The 19,845-nt window shown below is 38.6% G+C and overlaps 3 long non-coding RNA genes across 3 annotated transcripts; all 3 read right to left on the bottom strand.

The window, feature by feature from the left end:
* Positions 1 to 4,625: 4,625 nt before the first annotated feature.
* Positions 4,626 to 7,014, bottom strand: LOC138855994 (uncharacterized). Its single transcript, XR_011395136.1, has 3 exons — positions 6,467 to 7,014; positions 6,161 to 6,377; positions 4,626 to 6,102 (listed from the first exon to the last, which is right to left on the bottom strand). It is a non-coding gene; the product is annotated as an uncharacterized lncRNA (long non-coding RNA).
* A 2,027-nt stretch (positions 7,015 to 9,041) lies between these two features.
* Positions 9,042 to 11,915, bottom strand: LOC138855993 (uncharacterized). The gene is made up of 3 exons (XR_011395135.1): positions 10,941 to 11,915; positions 10,635 to 10,851; positions 9,042 to 10,576 (listed from the first exon to the last, which is right to left on the bottom strand). It is a non-coding gene; the product is annotated as an uncharacterized lncRNA (long non-coding RNA).
* Positions 11,916 to 14,708: 2,793 nt separating this feature from the next.
* On the bottom strand, positions 14,709 to 19,203 carry LOC138855992 (uncharacterized). The gene is made up of 3 exons (XR_011395134.1): positions 15,910 to 19,203; positions 15,604 to 15,820; positions 14,709 to 15,545 (listed from the first exon to the last, which is right to left on the bottom strand). It is a non-coding gene; the product is annotated as an uncharacterized lncRNA (long non-coding RNA).
* Positions 19,204 to 19,845: the final 642 nt, after the last annotated feature.

The following is a 19,845-nucleotide window of genomic DNA, read 5'->3' as shown; positions in this document are numbered from 1 at the left end:
GGTGCATTGCTGCGAGGTGTGCTATTAGGCTCAGAGAAGCTGGGCTTGTGAAGAGGTCCGAACAAGGACACGCCACAATTCTCTCCTCCTTCACCTGCATTCCTGAAAATTTGGATCACTGCGTCACGGAGGCCTCTCGAGGCGGCTTTTTCTCTGCTCATATCCCGACGAGGGAGATGTGGAGGGGAAGAAGCCGCTGGAGAAGAGGCGCGGTGAGTTTTTTCACGGATCGGTCGAAGCTAGGAGGGAAAGTTGGAGGGGGGGTTTCTGTAAAGAGCTCTCCGTCAATCTTTGCTTCAGGCTACCGGACCACTGTAGCGTTTTTCAGGCGGAAGTGGCCGCGATCAAGGTGGCGGTAGAAGTACTGTTACGTAGTGTAGCTTCGTTTAGAGAGGTGAGCATTCACTCCGACAGCAGAGCGGCAATACAAGCCCTGAGTGCGCGAACCGTGCATTCAAAGCTAGTCAAGGAGTGTCTGTCCTCGCTAGAATTAGCATCAGGCTACTTCAATATCAGGCTCGTTTGGGTGCCTGGTCACAGCGGAATCGCTGGGAACTGCAAGGCCGATGAGCTGGCCAGGGGGGGTACCCTTGCCCCGCTCACATCGGAATGGGATCGAGTTGGTTCTCCACTAACGTCTTGCATTCTCGCTCTGGACCAATGGACCTCGCAGGAGCTCAGCAGACGCTGGTCGGCGACCAGCTCCTCCGCGACTGCGCGTCCTTCTGGCCGAGAGTGGAGCGCAGGAGATCGGGGGATCTTCTCGCCTTGAACAAAGTTCACCTCGCCGCCATGGTAGGAGTTCTCACTGGGCACTGTCCAATGGGAACTCATGCGGTGCGGCTTAGAATACTACCCGATGGCAGTTGTCAAAGCTGTATGGAGGAGGGTGAAGTGGAAACATCCCGGCACTTTCTCCTCCATTGTCCGGCTTTTGCTAGGTTGAGATTGAAACATCTCGGCAATCATACTTTTGGCGGTCCAGAAGATCTGGCCGAAACAAATATTGGCCATCGCAACAAGTTTGTCATAGGCACAAAGCGCTTTGTCGACATGTAAGGGTCTATTGATCCGGCTCATAGGAGTTTTGGGTACCACAACGGACCGGCGTTTAAGCTGTCCAAGTGTGATCCTTCTTAGGATCGACCCGCTAACCTAACCTAACCTATTTAACACATTCCTCAAAGGAGTGCAGACTTTATCCTTTTTTGCGTGCACTTGATGTTCGCAATAAAAACTATGGTAACTTTGCAAAGCATTCGTATAGGACCATAGCCTATTTATATACAAATTTACATATATAGAGTTGTTACATTATATTATATAAACATATATGTACCTAATGCGTATCGTCATTCACGTCGTCGTTGAAGTTGTCACTATCATCGTTAAAATAGAAATTTACTCTATTCATGTAGAGCGTACCCATATTCTCGGTAAATTTTGCGCCGTTCCAGAATTTTTCTATACTCCCAGATTTCTCGTATAATGATGCCGCATGGTTAAAATTGGTAAATATATTCCAAATGGTAGACTTTCAAAATACTCCCAACGATGCATAATAAACTGAAAAATAAACGATCCGTCAAAAAGACTCAAATATAATTTGCTACCGAATTTACTGTTTTCACAATAATCATTAAAGATGTACATACTTGTATTTCTAGTATTTGTTGTGTCTTTTAATTCTCGCTTATCCAAGGCTTTTTGATGCCCGTATGTCACACATGCGATTATAATAAACGGAAGGGGATTGTATATGTACTCGATGTTGAGAACTTTTAAAACAGGATAAAAACATAAAAAGCAAGTAGACAACACACGATCTGTACTCTGGTCGTCAACACTTAATTTGTGCATCATAATGGTGAAGGCAATTACACAATTCAAAAATAGAGCAACGGTAGCAACCAGTACTCGGTTTCGCATTTGTATAACTATATGAAATAACATAGATGACTGGCTAGATGAGTTACGCTCCCCCTCCAGACACACCACTGATCGCCAACACTCCACATCAACACGATCCACAAGAAGACTCCACCCACTAACACACACAAACACACACCAGCCCTGCAGACATCACACCACGCAGACTACCTACACATACACATCCCATCACACCACAAATCTACATAACCCAACACTCAAAAGGGACTAGCACAGAACCCGAGGCCTTGTTTTCGTTAGCAAATCGAGCCATCGAGACGTCACAATTTTCCGCCCGTAGTTTTAGAAGCCTTCGTACCGGCCGTATCCGTTTTTTTTCATATATTGGGGATTGAAAGTGCAAACAAGTGCAAAAGGGTGAGTGCGTAATCGAAACAAATATTCAATGACAATAAATTCGATATGCTTCTTTTTTGACGTTCATTTTCTTCTTATCACTACTGACGACGATGATCGCCATTGGTGTTGTTGTTGTTGTTGTAGCGGTAGAATTCTGCCGAGTTGACAGTCCTTGGCCGGAATAAACCCGGGTCGTTCCGGTTACGTAGACCCGACTGTCATGGGAACGGCGATGATCGCCATTGCATTAGTCATTAATGCACTGCAACATTTCCGGTGAATATTAGTTAGTAACGTTTATGAGAGCGCGGTGACAGCCGTAATGGGATGAGTTCGGGGTGGACCTCATGTTTATCAAAGTTTTCACTTCGCACGGCAGCACTCCATTAATGTCAAGATGTATTGTTTTATAGTATTCTATTTTTTGTGGATCCACACAAATTACTCCAATGGAAACACCATACTTGGAACCCTATTGGGGAAACTTCTCGTTGACAATTCCATAGCCTGAGGTGCAGGTTGAGCAAATCGGTTGCATCTGTTGCTGATTTTCCTGGAAAAGTTTCGTTGTACTAGACGCCTTATTGGCGCTGCAATCGCATGCACTTGTTTCCATGTTCAAGTGACCGCCGCTGTCGAAAAAATTACAAGAATCATAGAAAAGTTGAAAGCGGTTGCCTAGATCAGGACGATTTTCAAAAGTGACGAATTTTTAGAGGACAGTGTTGCAGGTATATCTGTACTGGTTGTTGTCTTCAGGTATTGGAAGTTTCTCGTCAATATCATCTATAACTAATGTAGAGGGCACATATTTTGAGTAGATGAGTTTCTTTAAGTTATCACGGAATTCATACAACAGTGCGCATCCCACGATATCATTTCCATATGGACCCCTCAACAGTTGTGGATACTTTGGCAAACATTCATATTGACCTAGCGATTTAATAGCTGCCGATATACATATTTAGATTAAAGCGAGCTAAACTTGTTGGTAAGCACCCTTCGCCCTGACGCAAATAAATGTTATTCACGATAATATTGTTACTGTTAATGAACTTGTAACTAAATTGAGTGCTGCTGGTCGCATTGCATATTTGCGTACAGTCCTTTCGAAATTTCCTTTCTCTTGATAAATAGTAGCGTAGGTAGTTTGTTTTGAATCGCTGCCGAAGACCGCCAACGCAAAACCGAATTAAACGCGAAAGATCTGAAGACACCTGGGTGTTGGACCGGCCAGGGTTACTTTTTCGAAGCCCGGTAATAATGCAACCCTTTTGTTTTGTGTGAATAAATTAAAATTAATTTTGCATGATCTGATATAAAATAGTGGTTAGTTAGTTAAGAATAGAAGTGTAAAATTCATTATAAATCAAAGAAACACGCATTTTAAATGAATTTTTTAACTTTAAATGCAAATATTTCAAGAGCCCCCTTTTAAATTTGCCGTAGACATGGCGAAATTATTTAATTTTGAAGATTCACCAATCGTGTAGGCTTTTAAAAATCTACCCTTGAAGGATCATTTTCTTAATTTTGTTGACTTTGCAAAACGAAGAAATCTGTTAATTAAAAATAACACACCTTTTCAGTTGTTTCTGTCGTTGGGATTGTCCATATTTAAATTGGCCGTGCATAAAAATAGAACACAAAATCAGGAGAAACTCCAAGACGAGCGGAAATTACTATTTGACCAATATAATGCATTGAGTAAGCAATTGAGTGAGCATTTCATTGATATGGACTTTGGAGATATAATCGATGCGCGCGACATCTATCCTCACTGCGGCAGTGATGTTCGGAACTCCGATTCGAAAATTACTACCAATAATGTCAGTACATATGTTCAGGACTTGAACGATTTCAATCGTGACGATGATGATGATGACGATTACAATAATGAAAATAAAGAAGTATGCGACATCGGGAAATGTAATAATGAGAAAATGTAGTGTCGTTTGCCAAGCGATTCTGCATGCAGAGCCACTTCATTTGGAAGAAATACATATAGAAGAGAATATCTATGAGGACGATGCTTCTGGAATTTCTTCATTGAATTCCACGGACAGTGGGGATGAGAGCCACCCAATATATGAGTTGGAACCCAAAAAACATGAGCAACAAGAGGGCGATAAGGATCCTTTAGAGGCTTTGTTTGATGATTTATCACACGACCATGGACCCGATAGAAATGGAATTCATTTGAACGGAATCCTGAAACCGCACAAAAGTGGACAAACTGAATTAGATTTAGAGTGTTTCAAACCAACACGGGTGGTGTCCATTCTCCTACGCCATTATCCAATGCACTGGAGGTGAGTCGGGCAGCAGATTACGAAAATAACGTCAACGATGAAGAACAATCTCCCATATTGGGCAGACCAAGCGATAATCTTTCAGCTACTTCTATATATCGATAACTAATACTAACCATTCAAATGTACAAAGCATTGTTGATTTTGTCAATTGCAAATAAATGTCTATGACCTCTAAGTACTGTCTTTATGTATATAAATATTTTTTAGAACACTTGCTTGATCAGTAATATAAGATAGAATTTAAAATGCAACACACTCAAACAAGAAACCAAAGCACTTTGCCCAACTGCAAGCTGGTGACCGCGGTATAGGAACAATAGTTACGACGACACCGTCCGCGAATGCTACTAACGGCAGCGGTGAAGAAGGAAATAGCTCTGTGATGGAATTAATAAATAGATCAGTCAACGCCATCACTTTTGAAACTCTAATAAACAGCATATTCACGTATCGCGGATCCAATGAGTGCGGCACCACACAACTACCCATGAACGTGTGCCATCAACGCGAATTGCCATGTCTATTCGAGTTTGAGAGATGTTCTGGTATTGTTTGCCGTGCCTAATAATATCAATTATAGCATAAGTCCGCAGGTGTTCATTGCCAAGAGGAAATTTATTACATCCATATTCGATATAGACAAACTAGACATTATGGTATTTTGTTAAACAAAATTTGTTTTATTAAATGAGATTTGTTTTTATATATGACGAAGATTGATAATTTTTTTAAACACTTTGACTGAATTAGCCGAACGCTTGTCAGAGCGAAAGCGATAAAAATGCAACTTTTTATTGACTGCATCTACGTGGAATTCTACTATATTAGGTGTTTTGGTAACTTTTTAAATTGGAAACTTTGCCGCCAGTACCTCGGTATCACATTCTATGGACCATAAGTGTTGTTGGAATGGAGGAAAATTTTACTTTATTTGAGAAGTAGAGAAAGTCTTTCATATATTTGAAATGTTTGTTTGGAAATTTTCGGTCAAATTCCAGCCAGTTCATCGTTTTCTGCATGTCTACAAATTTTGTCATTTTCTTCAAGTACTGATTTTTCGTTTTCATACGTTTCAAAATATATCGAAACATTTCGTCGTGTTTCCACAGCAAGTCACACTATCGTCAACTTTGAATTTATAAATAACATCCTTGTGGAACTTCAACATACCGTCAATGGGTAAATTAGCGAGAATGTGATTCGTTTTTATTTGTTTCTCTCTTTTTTTCAACATTTTTGGCAGAGACGAATGGAATTCCTGAACAAAACCTCTCCTATTTAAGTTATCTTTCTTTTTCCAAATTTTTTTAAAAGTTTCAACACATTAATAGCCTTGATGGGTTCGAAAAAGGAAATGTTGTTGTGCAGCCGTCTCTTGTGAAAGTATTCGGCTTGATTATTTAACGCATTCCTCAAAGGAGTGCAGACTTTATCCTTTTTTGCGTGCACTTGATGTTCGCTATAAAAACTATGGTAACTTTGCAAAGCATTCCATAGCCTATTTATATACCAATTTACATATATAGAGTTGTTACATTATATAAACATATATGTACCTAATGCGTATCGTCGTTGAAGTTGTCACTATCATCGTTAAAATAGAAATTTACTCTATTCATGTAGAGCGTACCCATATATTCTCGGTAAATTTTGCGCCGTTCCAGAATTTTTCTATACTCCCAGATTTCTCGTATAATGATGCCGCATGGTTAAAATTGGTAAACATATTCCAAATGGTAGACTTTCAAAATACTCCCAACGATGCATAATAAACTGGAAAATAAACGATCCGTCAAAAAGACTCAAATATAATTTGCTACTGAATTTACTGTTTTCACAATAATCATTAAAGATGTACATACTTGTATTTCTAGTATTTGTTGTGTCTTTTAATTCTCGCTTATCCAAGGCTTTTTGATGCCCGTATGTCACACATGCGATTATAATAAACGGAAGGGGATTGTATATGTACTCGATGTTGAGAACTTTTAAAACAGGATAAAAATATAAAAAGCAAGTAGACAACACACGATCTGTACTCTGGTCGTCAACACTTAATTTGTGCATCATAATGGTGAAGGCAATTACACAATTCAAAAATAGAGCAACGGTAGCAACCAGTACTCGGTTTCGCATTTGTATAACTATATGAAATAACATAGATGACTGGCTAGATGAGTTACGCTCCCCCTGCCGACACGCCACTGATCGCCAACACTCCACATCAACACGATCCACAAGAAGACTCCACCCACTAACACACATAAACACACGCCACCCCTGCAGACATCACACCACTCAGACTACCTACACATACACATCCCATCACACCACAAATCTACAGAACCCAACACTCAAAAGGGACTAACACAGGACCCGAGGCCTTGTTTTCGTTAGCAAATCGAGCTATCGAGACGTCACAATCAGTACTCCATTTACTCCATTAATGTCAAGATGTATTGTTTTATAGTATTCTATTTTTTGTGGATCCACACAAATTACTCCAATGGAAACACCATACTTGGAACCCTATTGGGGAAACTTCTCGTCGACAATTGCATAGCTTGAGGTACAGGTTGAGCAAATCGGTTGCATCTGTTGCTGATTTTCCTAAAAAGGTTTCGTTGCACTAGACGCCTTATTGGCGCTGCAATCGCATGCACTTGTTTCCATGTTCAAGTGACCGCCGCTGTCGAAAAAATTACAAGAATCATAGAAAAGTTGAAAGCGGTTGCCTAGATCAGGACGATTTTCAAAAGTGACGAATTTATTAGAGGACAGTGTTGCAGGTATATCTGTACTGGTTGTTGTCTTCAGGTATTGGAAGTTTCTCGTCAATATCATCTATAACTAATGTAGAGGGCACATATTTTGAGTAGATGAGTTTCTTTAAGTTATCACGGAATTCATACAACAGTGCGCATCCCACGATATCATTTTGATATGGACCCCTCAACAGTTGTGGATACTTTGGCAAACATTCATATTGACCTAGCGATTTAATAGCTGGCGATATACATATTTAGATTGCAGCGAGCTAAACTTGTTGGTAAGCACCCTCCGCCCTGACGCAAATAAATGTTATGCACGATAATATTGTTACTGTTAATGAACTTGTAACTAAATTGAGTGCTGCTGGTCGCATTGCATATTTGCGTACAGTCCTTTCGAAATTTCCTTTCTCTTGATAAATAGTAGCGTAGGTAGTTTGTTTTGAATCGCTGCCGAAGGCCGCCAACGCAAAACCGAATTAAACGCGAAAGATCTGAAGACACCTGAGTGTTGGACCGGCCAGGGTTACTTTTTCGAAGCTCGGCCGAAGGCTGTTAATGCAGCAAGCAATTCTACGCGAAAAATTAATTATGTGTGATTATTTATTTCCTGCCAATGGTGTATTATCTGTTTCCTTTAGTCCTTTTGGTTCCTTTGTAAAATATGTAGATAAGGAAACATTGACTATTTGTAATAATGCAACCCTTTTGTTTTGTGTGAATAAATTAAAATTAATTTTGCATGATCTGCTATAAAATAAATGTGTAGAAACGAATTAGTGAAGTGTTAGTGGTTAGTTAGTTAAGAATAGAAGTGTAAAATTCATTATAAATCAAAGAAACACGCATTTTAAATGAATTTTTTAACTTTAAATGCAAATATTTCCCCCTTTAAATTTGGCCGTAGACATGGCAAAATTATTTAATTTTGAAGATTCACCAATCGTGTAGGCTTTTAAAAATCTATCCTTGAAGAATCATTTTCTTAATTTTGTTGACTTTGCAAAACGAAGAAATCTGTTAATTAAAAATAACACACCTTTTCAGTTGTTTCTGTCGTTGGGTTTGTCCATATTTAAATTGGCCGTGCATAAAAATAGAACACAAAATCAGGAGAAACTCCAAGACGAGCGGAAATTACTATTTGACCAATATAATGCATTGAGTAAGCAATTGAGTGAGCATTTCATTGATATGGACTTTGGAGATATAATCGATGCGCGCGACATCTATCCTCACTGCGGCAGTGATGTTCGGAACTCCGATTCGAAAATTACTACCAATAATGTCAGTACATATGTTCAGGACTTGAACGATTTCAATCGTGACGATGATGATGATGACGATTACAATAATGAAAATAAAGAAGTATGCGACATCGGGAAATGTAATAATGAGAAAATGTAGTGTCGTTTGCCAAGCGATTGTGCATGCAGAGCCACTTCATTTGGAAGAAATACATATAGAAGAGAATATCTATGAGGACGATGCTTCTGGAATTTCTTCATTGAATTCTACGGACAGTGGGGATGAGAGCCACCCAATATATAAGTTGGAACGCAAAAAACATGAGCAACAAGAGGACGATCAGGATCCTTTACAAACAAACAACTGAACTGACAAACTGAATTAGATTTAAAGTGTTTCAAACCAACACGGGTGGTGTCCATTCTCCTACGCCATTATCCAATGCACTGGAAGTGAGTCGGGCAGCAGATTACGAAAATAACGTCAACGATGAAGAACAATCTCCCATATTGGGCAGACCAAGCGATAATCTTTCAGCTACTTCTATATATCGATAACTAATACTAACCATTCAAATGTACAAAGCATTGTTGATTTTGTCAATTGCAAATAAATGTCTATGACCTCTAAGTACTGTCTTTATGTATATAAATATTTTTTAGAACACTTGCTTGATCAGTAATATAAGATAGAATTTAAAATGCAACACACTCAAACAAGAAACCAAAGCACTTTGCCCAACTGCAAGCTGGTGACCGCGGTATAGGAACAATAGTTACGACGACACCGTCCGCGAATGCTACTAACGGCAGCGGTGAAGAAGGAAATAGCTCTGTGATGGAATTAATAAATAGATCAGTCAACGCCATCACTTTTGAAACTCTAATAAACAGCATATTCACGTATCGCGGATCCAATGAGTGCGGCACCACACAACTACCCATGAACGTGTGCCATCAACGCGAATTGCCATGTCTATTCGAGTTTGAGAGATGTTCTGGTATTGTTTGCCGTGCCTAATAATATCAATTATAGCATAAGTCCGCAGGTGTTCATTGCCAAGAGGAAATTTATTACATCCATATTCGATATAGACAAACTAGACATTATGGTATTTTGTTAAACAAAATTTGTTTTATTAAATGAGATTTGTTTTTATATATGACGAAGATTGATAATTTTTTTAAACACTTTGACTGAATTAGCCGAACGCTTGTCAGAGCGAAAGCGATAAAAATGCAACTTTTTATTGACTGCATCTACGTGGAATTCTACTATATTAGGTGTTTTGGTAACTTTTTAATTTGGAAACTTTGCCGCCAGTACCTCGGTATCACATTCTATGGACCATAAGTGTTGTTGGAATGGAGGAAAATTTTACTTTATTTGAGAAGTAGAGAAAGTCTTTCATATATTTGAAATGTTTGTTTGGAAATTTTCGGTCAAATTCCAGCCAGTTCATCGTTTTCTGCATGTCTACAAATTTTGTCATTTTCTTCAAGTACTGATTTTTCGTTTTCATACGTTTCAAAATATATCGAAACATTTCGTCGTGTTTCCACAGCAAGTCACACTATCGTCAACTTTGAATTTATAAATAACATCCTTGTGGAACTTCAACATACCGTCAATGGGTAAATTAGCGAGAATGTGATTCGTTTTTATTTGTTTCTCTCTTTTTTTCAACATTTTTGGCAGAGACGAATGGAATTCCTGAACAAAACCTCTCCTATTTAAGTTATCTTTCTTTTTCCAAATTTTTTTAAAAGTTTCAACACATTAATAGCCTTGATGGGTTCGAAAAAGGAAATGTTGTTGTGCAGCCGTCTCTTGTGAAAGTATTCGGCTTGATTATTTAACGCATTCCTCAAAGGAGTGCAGACTTTATCCTTTTTTGCGTGCACTTGATGTTCGCTATAAAAACTATGGTAACTTTGCAAAGCATTCCATAGCCTATTTATATACCAATTTACATATATAGAGTTGTTACATTATATAAACATATATGTACCTAATGCGTATCGTCGTTGAAGTTGTCACTATCATCGTTAAAATAGAAATTTACTCTATTCATGTAGAGCGTACCCATATATTCTCGGTAAATTTTGCGCCGTTCCAGAATTTTTCTATACTCCCAGATTTCTCGTATAATGATGCCGCATGGTTAAAATTGGTAAACATATTCCAAATGGTAGACTTTCAAAATACTCCCAACGATGCATAATAAACTGGAAAATAAACGATCCGTCAAAAAGACTCAAATATAATTTGCTACTGAATTTACTGTTTTCACAATAATCATTAAAGATGTACATACTTGTATTTCTAGTATTTGTTGTGTCTTTTAATTCTCGCTTATCCAAGGCTTTTTGATGCCCGTATGTCACACATGCGATTATAATAAACGGAAGGGGATTGTATATGTACTCGATGTTGAGAACTTTTAAAACAGGATAAAAATATAAAAAGCAAGTAGACAACACACGATCTGTACTCTGGTCGTCAACACTTAATTTGTGCATCATAATGGTGAAGGCAATTACACAATTCAAAAATAGAGCAACGGTAGCAACCAGTACTCGGTTTCGCATTTGTATAACTATATGAAATAACATAGATGACTGGCTAGATGAGTTACGCTCCCCCTGCCGACACGCCACTGATCGCCAACACTCCACATCAACACGATCCACAAGAAGACTCCACCCACTAACACACATAAACACACGCCACCCCTGCAGACATCACACCACTCAGACTACCTACACATACACATCCCATCACACCACAAATCTACAGAACCCAACACTCAAAAGGGACTAACACAGGACCCGAGGCCTTGTTTTCGTTAGCAAATCGAGCTATCGAGACGTCACAATTTTCCGCCCGTATTTTTATAAGCCTTCGTACCGGCCGTATCCGTTTTTTTTCATATATTGGGGATTGAAAGTGCAAACAAGTGCAAAAGGGTGAGTGCGTAATCGAAACAAATATTCAATGACAATAAATTCGATATGCTCCTTTTTTGACGTTCATTTACATCTTATCACTACTGACGACGATGATCGCCATTGTTGTTGTAGCGGTAGAATTCTGCCGAGTTGACAGTCCTTGGCCGGAATAAACCCGGGTCGTTCTGGTTACGTAGACCCGACTGTCGTGGGAACGGCGATGATCGCCATTGCATTAGCCATTAATGCACTGCAACATTTCCGGTGAATATTAGTTAGTAACGTTTATGAGAGCGCGGTGACAGCCGTAATGGGATGAGTTCGGGGTGCCTCATATTTATCAAAGTTTTCACTTCGCACGGCAGCACTCCATTAATGTCAAGATGTATTGTTTTATAGTATTCTATTTTTTGTGGATCCACACAAATTACTCCAATGGAAACACCATACTTGGAACCCTATTGGGGAAACTTCTCGTCGACAATTGCATAGCTTGAGGTACAGGTTGAGCAAATCGGTTGCATCTGTTGCTGATTTTCCTAAAAAGGTTTCGTTGCACTAGACGCCTTATTGGCGCTGCAATCGCATGCACTTGTTTCCATGTTCAAGTGACCGCCGCTGTCGAAAAAATTACAAGAATCATAGAAAAGTTGAAAGCGGTTGCCTAGATCAGGACGATTTTCAAAAGTGACGAATTTATTAGAGGACAGTGTTGCAGGTATATCTGTACTGGTTGTTGTCTTCAGGTATTGGAAGTTTCTCGTCAATGTCATCTATAACTAATGTAGAGGGCACATATTTTGAGTAGATGAGTTTCTTTAAGTTATCACGGAATTCATACAACAGTGCGCATCCCACGATATCATTTTCATATGGACCCCTCAACAGTTGTGGATACTTTGGCAAACATTCATATTGACCTAGCGATTTAATAGCTGGCGATATACATATTTAGATTGCAGCGAGCTAAACTTGTTGGTAAGCACCCTCCGCCCTGACGCAAATAAATGTTATGCACGATAATATTGTTACTGTTAATGAACTTGTAACTAAATTGAGTGCTGCTGGTCGCATTGCATATTTGCGTACAGTCCTTTCGAAATTTCCTTTCTCTTGATAAATAGTAGCGTAGGTAGTTTGTTTTGAATCGCTGCCGAAGGCCGCCAACGCAAAACCGAATTAAACGCGAAAGATCTGAAGACACCTGAGTGTTGGACCGGCCAGGGTTACTTTTTCGAAGCTCGGCCGAAGGCTGTTAATGCAGCAAGCAATTCTACGCGAAAAATTAATTATGTGTGATTATTTATTTCCTGCCAATGGTGTATTATCTGTTTCCTTTAGTCCTTTTGGTTCCTTTGTAAAATATGTAGATAAGGAAACATTGACTATTTGTAATAATGCAACCCTTTTGTTTTGTGTGAATAAATTAAAATTAATTTTGCATGATCTGCTATAAAATAAATGTGTAGAAACGAATTAGTGAAGTGTTAGTGGTTAGTTAGTTAAGAATAGAAGTGTAAAATTCATTATAAATCAAAGAAACACGCATTTTAAATGAATTTTTTAACTTTAAATGCAAATATTTCCCCCTTTAAATTTGGCCGTAGACATGGCAAAATTATTTAATTTTGAAGATTCACCAATCGTGTAGGCTTTTAAAAATCTATCCTTGAAGAATCATTTTCTTAATTTTGTTGACTTTGCAAAACGAAGAAATCTGTTAATTAAAAATAACACACCTTTTCAGTTGTTTCTGTCGTTGGGTTTGTCCATATTTAAATTGGCCGTGCATAAAAATAGAACACAAAATCAGGAGAAACTCCAAGACGAGCGGAAATTACTATTTGACCAATATAATGCATTGAGTAAGCAATTGAGTGAGCATTTCATTGATATGGACTTTGGAGATATAATCGATGCGCGCGACATCTATCCTCACTGCGGCAGTGATGTTCGGAACTCCGATTCGAAAATTACTACCAATAATGTCAGTACATATGTTCAGGACTTGAACGATTTCAATCGTGACGATGATGATGATGACGATTACAATAATGAAAATAAAGAAGTATGCGACATCGGGAAATGTAATAATGAGAAAATGTAGTGTCGTTTGCCAAGCGATTGTGCATGCAGAGCCACTTCATTTGGAAGAAATACATATAGAAGAGAATATCTATGAGGACGATGCTTCTGGAATTTCTTCATTGAATTCTACGGACAGTGGGGATGAGAGCCACCCAATATATAAGTTGGAACGCAAAAAACATGAGCAACAAGAGGACGATCAGGATCCTTTAGAGGCTTTGTTTGATGATTTATCACACGACCATGGACCCGATGGAAATGGAATTCATTTGAACGGAATCCTGAAACCGCACAAAAGTGGACAAACTGAATTAGATTTAAAGTGTTTCAAACCAACACGGGTGGTGTCCATTCTCCTACGCCATTATCCAATGCACTGGAAGTGAGTCGGGCAGCAGATTACGAAAATAACGTCAACGATGAAGAACAATCTCCCATATTGGGCAGACCAAGCGATAATCTTTCAGCTACTTCTATATATCGATAACTAATACTAACCATTCAAATGTACAAAGCATTGTTGATTTTGTCAATTGCAAATAAATGTCTATGACCTCTAAGTACTGTCTTTATGTATATAAATATTTTTTAGAACACTTGCTTGATCAGTAATATAAGATAGAATTTAAAATGCAACACACTCAAACAAGAAACCAAAGCACTTTGCCCAACTGCAAGCTGGTGACCGCGGTATAGGAACAATAGTTACGACGACACCGTCCGCGAATGCTACTAACGGCAGCGGTGAAGAAGGAAATAGCTCTGTGATGGAATTAATAAATAGATCAGTCAACGCCATCACTTTTGAAACGCTAATAAACAGCATATTCACGTATCGCGGATCCAATGAGTGCGGCACCACACAACTACCCATGAACGTGTGCCATCAACGCGAATTGCCATGTCTATTCGAGTTTGAGAGATGTTCTGGTATTGTTTGCCGTGCCTAATAATATCAATTATAGCATAAGTCCGCAGGTGTTCATTGCCAAGAGGAAATTTATTACATCCATATTCGATATAGAAAAACTAGACATTATGGTATTTTGTTAAACAAAATTTGTTTTATTAAATGAGATTTGTTTTTATATATGACGAAGATTGATAATTTTTTTAAACACTTTGACTGAATTAGCCGAACGCTTGTCAGAGCGAAAGCGATAAAAATGCAACTTTTTATTGACTGCATCTACGTGGAATTCTACTATATTAGGTGTTTTGGTAACTTTTTAAATTGGAAATTTTGCCGCCAGTACCTCGGTATCACATTCTATGGACCATAAGTGTTGTTGGAATGGAGGAAAATTTTACTTTATTTGAGAAGTAGAGAAAGTCTTTCATATATTTGAAATGTTTGTTCGGAAATTTTCGGTCAAATTCCAGCCAGTTCATCGTTTTCTGCATGTCTACAAATTTTGTCATTTTCTTCAAGTACTGATTTTTCGTTTTCATACGTTTCAAAATATATCGAAACATTTCGTCGTGTTTCCACAGCAAGTCACACTATCGTCAACTTTGAATTTATAAATAACATCCTTGTGGAACTTCAACATACCGTCAATGGGTAAATTAGCGAGAATGTGATTCGTTTTTATTTGTTTCTCTCTTTTTTTCAACATTTTTGGCAGAGACGAATGGAATTCCTGAACAAAACCTCTCCTATTTAAGTTATCTTTCTTTTTCCAATTTTTTTTAAAAGTTTCAACACATTAATAGCCTTGATGGGTTCGAAAAAGGAAATGTTGTTGTGCAGCCGTCTCTTGTGAAAGTATTCGGCTTGATTATTTAACACATTCCTCAAAGGAGTGCAGACTTTATCCTTTTTTGCGTGCACTTGATGTTCGCTATAAAAACTATGGTAACTTTGCAAAGCATTCCATAGCCTATTTATATACCAATTTACATATATAGAGTTGTTACATTATATAAACATATATGTACCTAATGCGTATCGTCGTTGAAGTTGTCACTATCATCGTTAAAATAGAAATTTACTCTATTCATGTAGAGCGTACCCATATATTCTCGGTAAATTTTGCGCCGTTCCAGAATTTTTCTATACTCCCAGATTTCTCGTATAATGATGCCGCATGGTTAAAATTGGTAAACATATTCCAAATGGTAGACTTTCAAAATACTCCCAACGATGCATAATAAACTGGAAAATAAACGATCCGTCAAAAAGACTCAAATATAATTTGCTACTGAATTTACTGTTTTCACAATAATCATTAAAGATGTACATACTTGTATTTCTAGTATTTGTTGTGTCTTTTAATTCTCGCTTATCCAAGGCTTTTTGATGCCCGTATGTCACACATGCGATTATAATAAACGGAAGGGGATTGTATATGTACTCGATGTTGAGAACTTTTAAAACAGGATAAAAATATAAAAAGCAAGTAGACAACACACGATCTGTACTCTGGTCGTCAACACTTAATTTGTGCATCATAATGGTGAAGGCAATTACACAATTCAAAAATAGAGCAACGGTAGCAACCAGTACTCGGTTTCGCATTTGTATAACTATATGAAATAACATAGATGACTGGCTAGATGAGTTACGCTCCCCCTGCCGACACGCCACTGATCGCCAACACTCCACATCAACACGATCCACAAGAAGACTCCACCCACTAACACACACAAACACACGCCACCCCTGCAGACATCACACCTTGCAGACATCACACCACTCAGACTACCTACACATACACATCCCATCACACCACAAATCTACAGAACCCAACACTCAAAAGGGACTAACACAGGACCCGAGGCCTTGTTTTCGTTAGCAAATCGAGCTATCGAGACGTCACAATTTTCCGCCCGTATTTTTATAAGCCTTCGTACCGGCCGTATCCGTTTTTTTTCATATATTGGGGATTGAAAGTGCAAACAAGTGCAAAAGGGTGAGTGCGTAATCGAAACAAATATTCAATGACAATAAATTCGATATGCTCCTTTTTTGACGTTCATTTACATCTTATCACTACTGACGACGATGATCGCCATTGTTGTTGTAGCGGTAGAATTCTGCCGAGTTGACAGTCCTTGGCCGGAATAAACCCGGGTCGTTCTGGTTACGTAGACCCGACTGTCGTGGGAACGGCGATGATCGCCATTGCATTAGCTATTAATGCACTGCAACATTTCCGGTGAATATTAGTTAGTAACGTTTATGAGAGCGCGGTGACAGCCGTAATGGGATGAGTTCGGGGTGCCTCATGTTTATCAAAGTTTTCACTTCGCACGGCAGCACTCCATTAATGTCAAGATGTATTGTTTTATAGTATTCTATTTTTTGTGGATCCACACAAATTACTCCAATGGAAACACCATACTTGGAACCCTATTGGGGAAACTTCTCGTCGACAATTGCATAGCTTGAGGTACAGGTTGAGCAAATCGGTTGCATCTGTTGCTGATTTTCCTAAAAAGGTTTCGTTGCACTAGACGCCTTATTGGCGCTGCAATCGCATGCACTTGTTTCCATGTTCAAGTGACCGCCGCTGTCGAAAAAATTACAAGAATCATAGAAAAGTTGAAAGCGGTTGCCTAGATCAGGACGATTTTCAAAAGTGACGAATTTATTAGAGGACAGTGTTGCAGGTATATCTGTACTGGTTGTTGTCTTCAGGTATTGGAAGTTTCTCGTCAATATCATCTATAACTAATGTAGAGGGCACATATTTTGAGTAGATGAGTTTCTTTAAGTTATCACGGAATTCATACAACAGTGCGCATCCCACGATATCATTTTCATATGGACCCCTCAACAGTTGTGGATACTTTGGCAAACATTCATATTGACCTAGCGATTTAATAGCTGGCGATATACATATTTAGATTGCAGTGAGCTAAACTTGTTGGTAAGCACCCTCCGCCCTGACGCAAATAAATGTTATGCACGATAATATTGTTACTGTTAATGAACTTGTAACTAAATTGAGTGCTGCTGGTCGCATTGCATATTTGCGTACAGTCCTTTCGAAATTTCCTTTCTCTTGATAAATAGTAGCGTAGGTAGTTTGTTTTGAATCGCTGCCGAAGGCCGCCAACGCAAAACCGAATTAAACGCGAAAGATCTGAAGACACCTGAGTGTTGGACCGGCCAGGGTTACTTTTTCGAAGCTCGGCCGAAGGCTGTTAATGCAGCAAGCAATTCTACGCGAAAAATTAATTATGTGTGATTATTTATTTCCTGCCAATGGTGTATTATCTGTTTCCTTTAGTCCTTTTGGTTCCTTTGTAAAATATGTAGATAAGGAAACATTGACTATTTGTAATAATGCAACCCTTTTGTTTTGTGTGAATAAATTAAAATTAATTTTGCATGATCTGCTATAAAATAAATGTGTAGAAACGAATTAGTGAAGTGTTAGTGGTTAGTTAGTTAAGAATAGAAGTGTAAAATTCATTATAAATCAAAGAAACACGCATTTTAAATGAATTTTTTAACTTTAAATGCAAATATTTCCCCCTTTAAATTTGGCCGTAGACATGGCAAAATTATTTAATTTTGAAGATTCACCAATCGTGTAGGCTTTTAAAAATCTATCCTTGAAGAATCATTTTCTTAATTTTGTTGACTTTGCAAAACGAAGAAATCTGTTAATTAAAAATAACACACCTTTTCAGTTGTTTCTGTCGTTGGGTTTGTCCATATTTAAATTGGCCGTGCATAAAAATAGAACACAAAATCAGGAGAAACTCCAAGACGAGCGGAAATTACTATTTGACCAATATAATGCATTGAGTAAGCAATTGAGTGAGCATTTCATTGATATGGACTTTGGAGATATAATCGATGCGCGCGACATCTATCCTCACTGCGGCAGTGATGTTCGGAACTCCGATTCGAAAATTACTACCAATAATGTCAGTACATATGTTCAGGACTTGAACGATTTCAATCGTGACGATGATGATGATGACGATTACAATAATGAAAATAAAGAAGTATGCGACATCGGGAAATGTAATAATGAGAAAATGTAGTGTCGTTTGCCAAGCGATTGTGCATGCAGAGCCACTTCATTTGGAAGAAATACATATAGAAGAGAATATCTATGAGGACGATGCTTCTGGAATTTCTTCATTGAATTCCACGGACAGTGGGGATGAGAGCCACCCAATATATAAGTTGGAACGCAAAAAACATGAGCAACAAGAGGACGATCAGGATCCTTTAGAGGCTTTGTTTGATGATTTATCACACGACCATGGACCCGATGGAAATGGAATTCATTTGAACGGAATCCTGAAACCGCACAAAAGTGGACAAACTGAATTAGATTTAAAGTGTTTCAAACCAACACGGGTGGTGTCCATTCTCCTACGCCATTATCCAATGCACTGGAAGTGAGTCGGGCAGCAGATTACGAAAATAACGTCAACGATGAAGAACAATCTCCCATATTGGGCAGACCAAGCGATAATCTTTCAGCTACTTCTATATATCGATAACTAATACTAACCATTCAAATGTACAAAGCATTGTTGATTTTGTCAATTGCAAATAAATGTCTATGACCTCTAAGTACTGTCTTTATGTATATAAATATTTTTTAGAACACTTGCTTGTTCAGTAATATAAGATAGAAGTTAAAATGCAACACACTCAAACAAGAAACCAAAGCACTTTGCCCAACTGCAAGCTGATGACCGCGGTATAGGAACAATAGTTACGACGACACCGTCCGCGAATGCTAATAACGGCAGCGGTGAAGAAGGAAATAGCTCTGTAATGGAATTAATAAATAGATCAGTCAACGCCATCACTTTTGAAACTCTAATAAACAGCATATTCACGTATCGCGGATCCAATGAGTGCGGCACCACACAACTACCCATGAACGTGTGCCATCAACGCGAATTGCCATGTCTATTCGAGTTTGCGCATGATTATACACCGAGACGAGACGACGACCTCGTGTACGGTCTGAATTGTTTGCGACATACAAATGCCACAAACCGTACCTTCACTGCCATGAGCACCCAACCAACAGTCGATATGCAACCAATATCACTGAAACAGGCCACCTGTGAGTGTGGTGTTTCTGTGGTATTTCCTAACGAATGTCACATACGCACAGACCAAGGAGATCTTCACGAATATACGAATCGAATAATCTAGCAAAATTCATAATGGCCATTTCGGAGCCCATAAATTCGCAT

This window comes from Bactrocera oleae, chromosome 3, assembly GCF_042242935.1.
Source record: "Bactrocera oleae isolate idBacOlea1 chromosome 3, idBacOlea1, whole genome shotgun sequence".
NCBI classification, from domain to species: Eukaryota; Metazoa; Arthropoda; class Insecta; order Diptera; family Tephritidae; genus Bactrocera; species Bactrocera oleae.
This window is presented reverse-complemented; position numbering and strand designations above follow the sequence as displayed.